This window comes from Corvus moneduloides, chromosome 2 (genome assembly GCF_009650955.1).
Source record: "Corvus moneduloides isolate bCorMon1 chromosome 2, bCorMon1.pri, whole genome shotgun sequence".
NCBI classification, from domain to species: domain Eukaryota; kingdom Metazoa; phylum Chordata; class Aves; order Passeriformes; family Corvidae; genus Corvus; species Corvus moneduloides.
In genome coordinates, this window is record NC_045477.1 from 37,826,409 (window position 1) to 37,838,689 (window position 12,281).

The 12,281-nt window shown below is 43.6% G+C and overlaps 1 protein-coding gene across 11 annotated transcripts in view; it reads left to right on the forward strand.

Annotated features, from left to right (window-relative positions):
* The window catches only part of FAT3 (FAT atypical cadherin 3), a 408,107-nt gene that overhangs the window by 66,123 nt on the left and 329,703 nt on the right, over nucleotides 1–12,281 (forward strand). For 8 of the 11 annotated variants that reach the window (XM_032099135.1, XM_032099138.1, XM_032099141.1 and 5 more), the window contains exon 1: nucleotides 327–934. The exons of 1 other annotated variant lie outside the window; for it this stretch is intronic. The gene's annotated coding sequence lies outside the window, so the exon portion shown is untranslated. Of the gene's footprint in view, nucleotides 1–325; nucleotides 935–1,282; nucleotides 1,371–12,281 lie in introns of those variants that run through there. 2 more of the 11 variants (XM_032099146.1, XM_032099137.1) reach the window with 2 other exon arrangements.

Sequence of the window (12,281 nt, forward strand, 5' to 3'; positions counted from 1 at the left end):
TCTTGTCCCCTGGGAGAGAGAGCTTCCTAGGCAGGGTGGGCGGAGGGAAGGAGGGAGGGAGGGAGAGAAGGAGGGAGGCAGGCAGGGAGGAGGGGACCCACTGTGCGCAGCATAAAATGTAAGTGCACTAGACATCAAGGCTTCTGCTTGCATCGCTGGGAAGCAGTCGCGGCGGTTCCCACCCGCCCCCCTTTCAGAAATTAGCCAACTATTTTTTTTTCTTTTTCTTTTTTGTTTTTTTAAGTCTGGTAGTTCCTTGTGAATTAACAGCTCCTTTCTTTTCCTTTTCTTTCCTTTTTCTTTTTTTCCCCCCCATCTGCGGAGGGCTTTTTTTTTTGTTATTATTTGAATTGTTTTCCTCTCCTTTCTGCAAAGCTGCAAAAGCTCTGCTTTGAAAACTGCTGCCCCAGAGTGCAGTTGCTTAGCTGTCCTGTCAGCATTGTTCTAATGCTCATTCCATATGTATGTCACATAGGAGCAGTACCCTCCTCCTCTCCCTTCCCCCCATCCATGCATTTGATTTTTTTCCCCTAAAGACCGAATTTTTTTTTTATTTTTCCAAAGGAGCTTGCAAACAGGGAAATTCAAACTGCATGTTTCTGTGTTTCTGTGCTGTGGTTGCTTACATAGCCAAGACCACATTTCTCTTAGAAAAAGTGTTTGCTCTGTTTCTCCTTTTCCCTACTCCCTCTTTTTCTTCCCTACAAGCACAAAGGCTTTAAAAACTAAGATCTATAGTTCCTTTTGCTTTTTTTTTTTGCGTTACCGTGACAGCATGTATTTCTGTTGCTGAAGAATGAAGCAGGCAGGCTGGAGGTTTTTTATGTTCAGTGCTTTTGGGACCACTAAAAAGAAGTCCGCAGAGAAATACGTACAGCAACTGTGCCAACTGAGTTTCTCATGACTGTTATCTGTCACTTATTCTGACTAAAAGGTAAGGGGTTCTTTAGTATTTTTGTTAAAGTCTTTGTGCATTGTTTGTGTGGTGTCATTTGACATGTGCAGCTCCCTGGCTCAGGAGGGAGGTGAGTTGTGAAGATTTTTGTGTTAAGGTATTATAGGTCACCCAAGCAAAGCTCTTTGCATCCAGAGGAGAAAAAAAGATCTTGTTTCTTGGAATAGTTTCCCTTTTCATCTCAAATGGTTCCTCCAGCTCAGCTCGCTACTGATTGAGACATAAAGCTGGGGCATTATCGCTGCTACTTATCTTTCCTGGTGCTCTTTCTCTACCTAGGGAGCACACACACCCAGTTGGTGTGTGCGTGCGCAGATGTGGGGCAAGGCATAGCCCCGGTGCATGGCAAACACTTGGCAACATGCACATTCTCCTCTCTTACTGTAACTAAATGTCTTCAAGCACCCTTCACAAGGTAAGAATGCCTTAGTTCAGCACACTGCAGCTTATGCCTGTTTAAAATTATTACTTGGATTACAGTGCATACTGTGGAAAGTTATTAGTTTCCACAGAGACCAGTTTAATTGGGGGGTATGTGTGCAGTGGTTCTGTTTTGTGCTTTCCATACGCTGCTTGTGGGGGAGTATGAAATGTTATTTTCTTCTTAATTCTTGGGAAGGGTGAAGTTTACACTGTCAGGCATAGCAAATGAAGTTATAGCTGAAATCGATTAAAGCTGTGAGGAAGCATAGCCTTACAAGGCTCTTCAACTTAGCCTGGGAGTCAGAAGATAGTTTAAAATATTTTTTTGCTCTGCTTTGTAATATGCAGAACTGTAAGCAGGAAGGCATCTTCACCAAGCAGAATTAGCAGTGAATGATGCCTGGACTGGATCATTATGTCATTTATGTGTTAGAAACCTGTTTAATCCACAACCTTGGTGCGCGCTGCTTTTTTGTGCATGTGTGGTGGATACATCTTTCAACAGCCTCTTAGTTCAAGAGGGCATTGTTTTGTAAAATGTGTTAATGTGTTTCTGCTTTGCAGGCAGGCAGAAGTGCTCTCTGTAACTGTCCCCTTAGCTGTGACACAGCCTGTTATTTGGCATTTTGGAAGGGGCTGATTGTAGGGCTTGCTTTGCTTTCTCTAACTGTGTTATTTGTGTTCTTACTTTTTAGCTGTTAGTTCTCTGCATGGAAAATGCATCTTAAGGGTGCTCATTTCTCATGCTTTGCAATCATAAGTGGCTGAGACAGTTGAGCAACCTGATTTAGTGGTGTCGCTTTGCCAGAAATGTTGCATTGCTTATTTGAATAACCAGGAATGCCACCAAATATGTAATTACTTTAAAAACAGACTAAAAATACAAAGTGTGAAGGAAGAGAGAAAATTCCTGTCTGCAGGAATTAATTTCTTTCTTTACTGTAGCTGTTTATAATGTTATTTCAAAATCAGATATTTCCTAACACATGCTCTGTGGCTCCTATTTTCCCATTATTGTTGCTTTATATCAGCACTGAGAAAACAGTCATTTAGATAACAGGTTTTCATTGACATCTTTTTTATAATATAGAAAGCAGTATAAGAAGCAGTAATAAGTTAAATTGGCATCTGCTAATTATGCTGAATACAGATTGCGAGCTCTTCAAGTCGTCCCTTGCCTTAATGCTGTTAGCATATTTTAGCACTGGCAACCAAAGGAAAGAAACTGGAATGTTCTTGCTTGGGGTTTTTTTAGGGGGAAAAAAAAAAAAAAAAGCTATGGCTTGTGAAGAAGTGTGAAGTTTTGGGGGTTTTTAATGTTTCTCTGCTGGTTGTGAACAGAACATCATACAGAGTTTGGTAGCACTTGGTAGAATTGTGATCACTGAGAACCTGACCTACTTGGTGATCGCTAGAATTAAATTTGACCCTTGGAGACAAAACCATTGTTGTCTGATAGGACAGGAAAAGTTTGAGAGTTTTATTGTCACCAAATACGTTATTATTTTGGATGTCTAAGAGAGATAATTAAAAATATAACTCTTCTGAACTTAGTTGTAGTTCTTCATACTATTATATGGCAATTTCACTCACCTCATCTCAAAACTGAAAGTCTTCCGTGGAAGCAGGAGAGCTGTGCTTCTGCCCAGATGTGCGCAGTCCTGCCCTGCGCCTTCTCCCTGTGCAGCAGTACTGCTGTCCGGCCGTGGCACGGAGCCCAGGAGCAGGAGCCCGGGCTGCGGCGGCCGTGCCAGGGCGGGAGGGCACCCGCTCCGTGCAGCCCGTGGCGCTGGCGGCGGGACCCGGAGCGGCGGCGGGTCAGCCACTAGAGGGGAGGCGAGAGCCGCTGATCCCGGTGCCTGGCACCGCCGGGGGAACACCGGGAGCCGGCTGTCCGCGGCTGGGTTTGCACCGAGCGTGGGCACAGCTGGCCTAGCCTGAATCCCCTGCGTGCCGGGAGCACCCAGCGGGGCTCGCTGGGGCGTAGTGTGGGCTGGTACCGGTGCTCTTCTCAAGGAGCATCCCACTGCTGTGGTGGGTGGTGTCCTGAGACAGGTTTAGACAGAGCAGAAACGTGCCCACGCTTCGTCTGTGCTGGAGTTTCTGCCTGTGGACCTGCCCCTGCCTCTGTGCACAACCTCCCTCTTGCCTGGCTCCAGCCTAGGGGAGACTGTGGGGAGATCTCATCGTGGTCTTCAGCATCCTTATGAGAGGAAGAGATGGGGCAGGTGCTGATCTCTTCTCTCTGGTGCCCAGTGGCAGGACACAAGGGAATGGCCTGAAGCTGTGTCAGGGGAGATTTAGGTTGGATATCAGAAAAAGGTTCTTCACCCAGAGGGTGTCTGGGCACTGGAACAAGCTCCCCAGGGAAGTGCTCACAGCACCACCCTGACAGAGTTCAAGCATTTGGGCAGCACCCTCAGGCACATGGTTGGATTCTTGGGGGGCTATCTTGTGCAGGGCCAGGAGCTGGACTTCAGTGATTCCTGTGGGTCCCTTCCAACTCATGATATCCTATGATTTTTACCAGTAGGGAAGATTTGGCACATAGATTTACCGTAAGTTGTTTCATCCTTCTGTAGAGAAGTTATCCTGAACTTAAAGGATTGCTCTGTGTGATGGGGGTGGGCACAGTGGGAAGTGTCCTGTGTGGAGAGGTGCAGGGCTGAGTGGAGATAGGAGAGCTCCCAACCAGTGAGTTCTGCAGGTCAAGGTGAGGTTGCCTAGCGATGGATGGGCAGTGCAGGAACTGCATATTTTGGATGTTGGTGTGTTATGGCAGTGCTGTAACTCTTGTCTTCATATGAGCCTAATTTTGCTAGAAGTGGTGTCAGAGTCTTTTTAATAAGACATTATGATTTTGGCTTCAGTTTTGGGTTTTCTTACTCTCTTATGTGCATGTGTAAAATGCAAAGCATATTTAATGAGTGAATACTTCAAATGCTTCCAAATTAATTAAAAACAGTTCCACATCTGGAATAAATCCAGTACCTTGCATGGATGTCTTCACGGTTTTTCCCTCTTGTGAGAAGCCTTGTGAATATTCCTGTGTGGATGCTTGTGAAAACTGGAGTAGCAGAATCCAGCCTTATTTTACAAAGGAGAGAGATCTGAAACACACAGAGATCAATAGAATCTTGGCCTTTATTCCAGCAGACTTTGGATAGGGGGCCTAATGATATTATATGATTATATGATAGGCCTGTGCATAGTCAGGTTTTTTCAGGGTACCTTGTCTTGAAGGTAACAGCAAATCTTAATTAAAATTTGTTGTTTGTTGTGGTTCAGCTGCTGTTTAAATTCACACAGATTTCAGAGGGGCTTGAATTAGGCACCACAAACAAAAAAAAAATGTTTTTATAATGAGGTTTTTTTTTCTTCGGCCTTCTCTGTCCCCAGAAGTAAATAAAATGATCAGATTTTTCTCTGTGGGAATGTTGTGATTTAAACTGACACAACCAAGTGACCTAAAGATAGGCTTATTGCATAGATAAAAAATGCAGGGTTGGGTTGTTTGAACTGCATTAGCATCAGAATAAGAAATGGCAGAGAAAGTTGGCTGAGGTGCCCATGAAGAACTGGGGAGGGTTGTTCTTTGGAAAGCTTCTGAGCTGGGAATTCTTTTCTGAGCCATAAATAAATAAATCTGTGTCCTGAACAGTTAATGAATACAGGAGTCTGGGCAACTTTAAGCTGTTTGGGATATTTAAGAAACCCACATGGTGCTTTTGTTAGTATTTCTGATTTCCATTTTTCCCCCTAATATTTCCTTTTTAAGTTTTTGTTGTTGTTTTTTTTTTTTTTTAACTTGGTTTATTTATGCTGAAAGATGCTGTTGATAATGTTTTTGCCAGCACTTTTTTGTAACTCCCACAGCAGTTTTGTTATGTGTTGCACCAAAATGCTGCCCCTGAAATTTCTGATCCTCAAGCTACAGATGGGGATTGCCGAGAGTTTAGTGCTTTGAGTACTTTGTCTTTGGAGTTGTCCTCTGGCTGCTTGTGCGTGATCCTCTGGGGATGCCAAGAAAATTATCTTGCAGGGATCCTACTGTGATTGCATATACAGCTTTTCCAGGGGAACTCAGTGTGTTTTTCAGACCAAAACGAGTTAAACCTCATGACATTCATGGCAGACAGATAAGCATAAACCACAATAAATAAACTGAAACAGGAAGAGGTGGAGAGCTCAAGTTTCCCATGGTAGCGAACAGTGACATTCCCATTGAACCAAGCTGTAGGTGCCATGTACCTCTGAAAATGAGGGTGCTGTTGACTTGGCTGGGAGAGCTACACTTTTGGCACTGGATTTTGTGAAGGTAGTTCATATTTGCAGTTTTGCATCCAGCACCTGCCTATTAGAGATTGAATTTGTTCAAATCTCCTCAGCATTTCCTTGCTGCTGAGTTCATGGTGAGTCTGCGTAAGCAGTATTATGTTGGGAAATTGCTGAAATGTCCTCATGCCCTTCCAGACTGGAATTTTCTGAATTAACCAGCCTTGTTTGGATTTTTGCATTAAGTAGAACAGGCCTGAGAAAGGTGCACCAGCTCTCACAACACTAACAGGTTGTGACCATTGCTGGGTTCTGACTTCATTGTGTTTCATATAGTGTTTCTAGTTATTCCATCTTTGATGTGCCTTTTGAGAAAGGTTTGATACTCTTTACATTACTGCTGTCATGGCTGTTGGTCATAGGCAAAATAAAAACCTGATGCTACTGAAGTGGATGAGCTGACCATTCAGTAAAATGGAGCAGAAATGAGAAATTTCACTCACTTAACTGCTCTGAGTGCACAACTGCTTAAAGTACAAGGGTACAAGGCAATGCCTTTTAGAAGATAAAGGGTTTAGCTAGTCTGTAATCAGATAATTATGGTGCTATAAGCCAGATTTGTAGGTATACTGATACAGTGCAGAAATTCCCGTTCGTTAGGGCATGCTGTACAACTGGGATATACTGACAAAGAGAGAAAAGGAGTAGTGAGAGAAAGCTATGGCCTGAACTTGTACAGCCTTTTTAGAAACCATTTTAACCATAGGAGCCAGTTAAAAAGGTTAATTGGGCAAGATCTTTATTGTGGTATGTGAAAGTGAGCTTTGGAGCTCGAGAAGAGAAAGCAGCAGACAAAGCAATGAGGTGTTCCAGGAGACGATGCTGTTCATGGTGGAAAAATGAGGATCATCCCTACACAATCTAGAAGAGGGGAAGTGTAAAAAAAAGTAACAGAATATACTGAAAATGTGAAAGTTCTTCAAACGATACAAGACCGACCTCCCCCCCGCCCCAAAGCAGTGTGGGTGGAAAGAGCAGGGCAGACAAGTTGCCTTTAGATCTTACAGAGATGACAAGGGTTACACCAGGAAAGGAGTAAAGTTTGTTAAAACTGAAGAGACAAGGCACAAAAGAGGAGGGAGCACAAAGGTGCTGGAACCTCTTTTACCAAATCAGCATCCCTGAAAGCATCCAGGATAGTGACAGAGTTCTGTTACTGTGTGTGTTGTCGGTCAGTCATGGAAAAGAATGAGCCAAAAAGGAATGTAAAGGTCACACAGAAAGACTGCAGGGGCATCTGGAGAAGCAAGGATGTTGAGGTATGTGCTCCTATAAACTGTCAGACGTACTGGAAGGGAGGAATACCAAAGTTCATCCTCAGCGTGACAGAGTGGTTGAACCCACTGGAACTGCTTTATATTCAGTGGTCCTTGGGGGGGAATAAGCTGCCACAGAAATCAGGAGAATAAATGAATGCTTGCTGAAATTGAGCCCAAAACCCAGGGGTTTGGCATGATGCTCTGAGTGCTAACACCAAAAAGCAGGAGTTAATTTTGCATTGGCTTCCTTACTGTAGCCTGCCTTCCTAGGAAACATCCCAGAGCATGAGCTGTTGGTATTGGAGAATGAGTGTTCATTTTTGAGTTAACTTTAATAATCTGGGCTTGAATTGATATGTGGTAGTGCTTGGTGCTAATGAAGTGGCTTTCAGACCGATGGGCTTCAGAGAAGAGCACAGTTTCAGTATTTCTCCTATTGCACATTTCAGTTTGCTGAGAACTTGGAGCAAAGGACAGCATCTCTGCCTCATTTGTTGCTGGTTATGCAGTTTAATTAGTGTCCATCATTACTGAACAGCTCCCATGGAGGTGAATACGGGCTTAGAGAAATCTTCAGCTCTGCAGAGGAACTCTGTAACTAGATGCTAAGAAGGGGCTCTTCATACATGGGAAACAAAAGGGCCCTTTATGTAAAAGTAGCTTGTTAGCTTTTTGTTTTTAAGCTGTAGCATGTCTAAGCAATCAGGGTGTCACACACTAATAAACTGGCCAGTCCCTCTGGAATAGACATTTTCAGTGGTGATTTAGAAGGTGCATTTATACAGCAGTCTCCAACTTCATTACTACGCTGTTTCCTTGGATACTGAACATTTTGCATATCATTATGAGAGGGACGTTAACAACGTGTCGTGGTTCTAATGGTTTTAATAAAAGTTTTTCATATTACTTGGTTAGTGAGTCTCTTTTTCCTTTAATATTCTATATCAAAGAGCAAGAACAAAAGGAAGTGATTCTTGTCAGCTAATTCACACAAATTCTTTTGAGCCAAGAACTGGTTTTATTTCTTAAAGTGTGGAAATCCTGAGTGCCATTTCTGGAGTTATGTTGCTGAATGAGTTGTAAATAGGGGTTAGAGTGCTACTATTCATTGTAACATGAAATTCACACTGTTTGGGAACAATTTTACAATAGTAAAGAAAAAGCTGTTTAAATGCTGGGCAGTAAACAAAATTTGTTATGGGTGTGAAAGCATTTAAATACTTCATGTGTCTATTTAAGGCTTGGGTATTTTGATAGTGTTCAGTATGTTTCTCGAAGGTACTTTCTGCTCTTTACACACCATCTTGGTTGCCTCAACTCCGGCTGTTGTTTAACAAACAGTTTGAGCTGCCATGGACATGGAAAGGATCTCTCCTGCCTGCCCCAGGCACCCGTTCCCGTCTCCCTCCCTCCCTTTTGTTCACAGGCATATTTGCAATAGGGCAGCTCAATACCCACTGAGAACAAAATTAACAAAAACCAAATAAACAAAACCCAAACCAACAATAACGACAACAAAAACAATGCCATACTGTGGATACACACACAAACTACAAAAAATAAAAACACAAGAAAAACCCAACAGGAAAAAGCCGGGGGATTGAGCCTAGAACAGCTGCTTTGGTGGCCACGGTGGCTTATCCTGCTGTAAAGTGATCACCAAGCTGTGGCATGAAAGGATTATGTCTGAATATAATTAGGTTTAGTTGTGCAGTGTGTCTGCAACTCTTGCAAAGAAGTTGGTAGGAGCCTCAGGCTGTGGTGCCCAGGCTCACACGGTGATGCACTGTCTGTCGTGGCCCTTCACTGATCCTGCACATGAGCATGAAGCTCTGTGTGTGTCACCTCCACGGCTTTCAGCGCATCTGATTGTTCCACTGACTGCAGAGGATGCTTTCATATGCACTTGAGGAATGTCTGCTTGGGAGCAATATTTTTGCATGTCAAAAAAAGAATTAATGCTTTCATGTTCTTTGAGACCTCGTTGGAATATCCTCGTTGGGATATCCCTTAGATATACAGCAACAAGGATTTAAACTCTGAAATGTCTGTAACTGTCACAGGCTGTGTAATTACATGAGGTATGAGGGCAGCTGGGCGTGATGAAATGGGTTGTACGTGTGTGTGTACACCCTCACTCAAACTACAAGTGTGCTCACTTACTGCGAGCTGGTTTCAAGTTCAAAACGTCGTGCATTTTTTAGTGTTAAAAGAACTACTTTATATTCCCACTGATGCTTTTTCTTCAGAGAAACAATATATTGTGTAGTTCATTTAATAAAATAAAAGCTTTTTTCCAAAAGCCAGAGAATACAGAATTTAATAAAGTGGCATTTGAAGATAAATTCTAGGGATGCATATGAGAAGGCTCTTTTACAGTACACTCAGTTTTATTGAAGTCCTCACAGCAGCCTTCATATGCCAAAAGTTATTGGCAGTCTTTTCCTATCGAAGTGGTATAGAACTGTATTATATACACAGATATTTTGTCCTTGCCCATAATAATTTCACAAGCAAGGCATGCTGCTTTTTTCCCCCTTCTGTGTGGATTTGTAGGTATTCTATACCTACATTGCTATTCTATATCTCTTTTACCCCCTTCCCCCCCCCCCCCATATACTTTTATCTTAAAACACAGAGGAAACAGGTTAAGTTACTTCCAATGATTTTGATCTTTGACCTGATGCTCTCTGAAACAGCTTCTTTTACCTTTCTGGAGATTTGCAGGGGTCAGGTTGAAATGGCAGCTGCCTTTCAGTCAGTGCGTGGTGAAGCCCGAGGAAGAGCTATTTGCAAGTAATGCCTTCTTATATGGAACTTCATTTTAAACGGAGGTTTCAAATTCAGGAGCAGTGAGCCTCACTGGGCATGAGTTAAGTGTTGTTACTTAGGCTGGAGTCCTTTTTATTTCAGCTGAGCAGCTTTCTCCTTCTCTTGTCAGAAGAAAAATGGTAAGAAAATGGTGAACATGTGGCCTGAGCTTGCTTCTGTGGGATGCTCTAAGAGGGAGTATCCATGTACCTTTGCCTACTGCATCTCCTGGCAGCTGCACACCATCATGGCACCCTTGGGATGAGGCAGAAATGATGGAGCAGCCTGGGTTTTGAGGGAACAGGTGGGGATGGTATGGTGTTGCCAGCACTGAGTCCTCCCCTCCTGGTGCACAAACAGAAGGTGTAGAGCCAGTGACTGACATAACCACATCTTATCTCTCCCCACAAGTGACTGTCTGTGTTTTGGGAACATGGATCAGCAGCTTGGGGACGTGTGACCTGCCCCATTTATTGGCAAGCACTAGGTTGAATGTTCAGCATGTGATGTGAGGTGGCCACTTGACTACCAACTCCTCTGCTTGTCAAAGTGTCTACGGGATGGGGTGGCTCTATTCAGAAGATTTATCTGCGGGGACTTGGTGTGGCACCACTACAGTGTGGGCTCCCAAGAGGCAGGGAGCAGTCAGACCAAGGAGTCTGACGGCAGACTGATGTACGGGAGGCAGACATGATGAATGCAGGGTTAGGGGGACCTTGCCTTGCATGGTTAGAGGATTTACTCCAGCCAGTGTTTGGTGTGCATGCCCAGGATTTGGGAGCGCAGGCTTTGCAACTTGGCCTTTGGCTGCAGGTGATCCTGACTCCAGAACAAATAGAAAAGGGTGAGGCATTGAGATGCGGCCATTCTTCCTAGTGGCTGCCATTGTCAACAACATAATGGAGTCATAACACTGTTGATAATGTTGTCAGTGTTACTAATATACCCCTGTTGTTCTTATTACCCCTGCCTTACTGGTCTCCATTTCATGATCAGTGTCCACTTAACTTTCCAAGATCTGCATGTGATTTTGAAGACCAAACTCAAACTCCTGACCTGTGATGAGTTTTGAATGGTAGCCACTGCAGTGGTGGTGAGAAACACAACTGAATGACCTGGTGTTCTGGAAATTTAGGCCAAAAATGCTGGCGAGTATCGCTTTGTAGGGAAACCTTCCTGCCCTAGATTTTGCAGGTACCAAGGGCAGCATAGCGAGGCAGTGAGAGCTGGAGTATGTGGGAGGGGTGTCCTGTGTAACCTGGGGCATGGGGCTTGAGCTGCTGTGCCTGTTTCCTCATCTAGAAATGGGCTAAGTGTGTGCACTGACCTGACCTTCAACTATGCACAAAAATCAGCGACCTCAAGGGCAGTGCTGTCAGGGTAGGTGGAGGCACTTTGCAGTCGAAGCTTTTGTGACAGCCAGTGAGTGTGGGTGCCTCAGAGAAGTCCAGTACCCACAGGAATTGCAGGAGGTAGATAGCAGTGTGCAATGGAGTTTGCTCCTGCTTCCCAGTGTGACTGGTGGTGAGGCTCTCCATGAAGCCTGGGCTGTTGTGCTTGTGTAAAGTGCCTTTCACAGAGAAAGGGCAGAGATCATAGCTCTGTATGGCTAGTTTTCCTTGGCTTTCCATGCAGTGCTCCTGTAGATATTTGAGGAACATGCTTCTCCAGAGGGAAGCATGGGGCTCTGTTAGTGAGGAGAGCTAAAAGAAAGCCAAGCTTCTTTTTTCTTCTTTTTTTAATTTTGTATGATTTTGATATTTGAAACTAGATCATAAATGAAAATATACTTTTTCTGAGGTTCTGCCTCTTATGCCAAATATTTTAAAGGCACTTTTCCAAGGTGGTTATCAAAAATCTGCATTAAGAGATACCTCATTTAATCTAACATATCCTGATTGCCATGAAGATATTTTCAACAGATACTCTGCCATGATGTCTGTTATTCTTCAGGACATAAATAACTGCTGGACTGTAGATGACTCTGTGGGTAACCGGTGGCTTATGGGTAACCTCTTTTCTGGCACAGAAATAATGGGTTGTTTGTTCCTCCAGTTGAAGTCCTGATGCATTTTGATGTTTCTGATTTACATTTTTAGCACTGTTCCTGATACCGTTCAGTGTTCTGTGAACAGTCTTTAAACTTGGTGTTTATTTTGGAGCGTTGGTTTTTCAGCAAACAAATATGTGATTAGCAATTAATGGTTTTGCTATAAATAAACAAAAGAGAACAGTTCAGCTTTAAATAGGGATCTCTGCTCTGTGGAGCTTTTAATTGAGCCATGCCTGCAAAGTTGAACCTTTCCAAACACGCAACTGGCTTTGAGGGACTCCCAGCTATGGTGACTGAACTGGCCAAGTTGGAAAGCTGAAGCTGTGGTTAGCTAAAAAGTGGTTATCATCTCAAATATCTGTGCATGAGCCAACCACTGGAGGGGGGAAGGAAGGTGGTTTCAGTATGGGTGAAATGTTTGAATGTAGGTGAGGTCCAGCGTGCA